Genomic DNA, 1,674 nt, shown 5'->3' with positions numbered 1-1,674 from the left:
ATATATATATATATATATGTTTGTATATTAAAATAGCTAATAAAATAACAAATAGGATTGTCCCTAAGTAAATGAAAAAAACATAGAATAAATAGCAAGCTCACTTTGCCTGACATAGAACCTTGTAATATGCCATAATTATTGCAATGCATTGCTGCTATTGATTTTTATTATCTTGTAACAGCATAGTAGCAGTTTTTCTTTTTCGTATACCTAATGTACATTAAATTTTGTAGCATGACTGCACATATATCCATATACAATGTACAAGAATCTCAATTCCACTATCCAAGACAGAGAAATCCATGTTTAATTAAAATTCGTGCATTAATTTACGTCTATCGTCGACTCTTCAATCCAGTAATTAAAATAATTGTTTGTTAGCACTCTCGTATGTATATCATTACAATAAAAGTTTTATGATTTCTTATTTGACAACGACAGGGACTTCTGAAACAATCTTTTTTTATTTATTTTTATATTTGAGATAATTAAATATTCAATTAATATAAAGTAGCCTCTGTTTTTATCCCTTATTATTTCTGAAAATATAACAAAAATACACAAGTAAAAATAAAAATGCAATTGAAAAGAAGAACGATGATAAAAATATAAATAAATTTTTTCGTAAATTACATTAACAAAAATTCAAAGAAGGACCCTGCTTAATATGATATATATTAAGATCTCGTTGGCATCGCATTTAGCCGTTTGTCCACAATGTTAGCAAACAATTATTATCGAAGTAATATATTGTAGAAAAATCTATAAGTGGCGTCGTTTTGTAATACGTTGATTGACGGTTTTATTGACGGTTGTTGCAGCGACCGTGCGAGTGACTCTACGTAGGCGGGCAGACGGTAATCCTCAATAAACAAACCAAGTTAGGTAGTAATATCTTGTATGCCTAATTCAAAGTGAATGTGACGTCGGTAAAGTCGCACGTAGTCTTATACTTCTGAGAATATAAAAGAAAAAAGAATCTTTCGCCGTTCGGTGACGCGCACTCATTCGATGTATTTCTGAAAAGTGTACTTGGCCAATCTACTTATGTTACCACACAATGTCTCTGATCACAGTGATGCGGGAAGACATTCGCATTCTTGCATTATAATAATTTTGCTTGTGCGCAACTTATAAAATTCGAAAACAATATACACTTTTAACACTTTTGTCACGTGCGTTTTTAATGAGACCAAACTTCCTGTTCGCGAGTCTCTGTAAACCTCGGGTTATCTTTGGTATGATTTATTCTCGAGTATATACAGATATACAATGTAAATATATTTGAGTAAAATAATAGAAAAATATAAAAATAATTTAGTAAGTATATGAAAGTATATGACAGTGTATATATTTAATATATATTAAACCGATAGCGAGTGAAGTGCGTATATTTATAGTTTTAAACACACCGCTTGTACTTGAAACTCCGTTATTAGCGAGTGATAGCTATAAACGTGATGTGACATTGTGCAGCATTGGAATAAGTCATACCGAACGCGCGAAAATTGTTACTACTAGATAAGTTACTTGTTGCCATATTCTAAAAACTTGAAAATAACTTTGTTATACGAAAGAAAATTATCTATATGACATTGTTATTTGAAGAAAAGGAAAAAAGTGAAAATGATTGTATACTTGCAAGCGGAAGCTAACCCTTGTCTGAAATGG

The 1,674-nt window shown here is 30.6% G+C and overlaps 1 protein-coding gene across 6 annotated transcripts in view; it reads left to right on the top strand.

Annotated features, from left to right (window-relative positions):
* The window catches only part of LOC108752277, a 19,795-nt gene that overhangs the window by 12,134 nt on the left and 5,987 nt on the right, over nt 1-1,674 (top strand). The gene's annotated exons all lie outside the window — the stretch shown is intronic.

Source organism: Trachymyrmex septentrionalis, unplaced genomic scaffold (genome assembly GCF_001594115.1).
Source record: "Trachymyrmex septentrionalis isolate Tsep2-gDNA-1 unplaced genomic scaffold, Tsep1.0 scaffold6, whole genome shotgun sequence".
Taxonomy (NCBI): Eukaryota; Metazoa; Arthropoda; class Insecta; order Hymenoptera; family Formicidae; genus Trachymyrmex; species Trachymyrmex septentrionalis.
The sequence above is the reverse complement of the archived record's forward strand: the minus strand, read 5'-3'. Positions and strand labels throughout refer to the sequence as shown.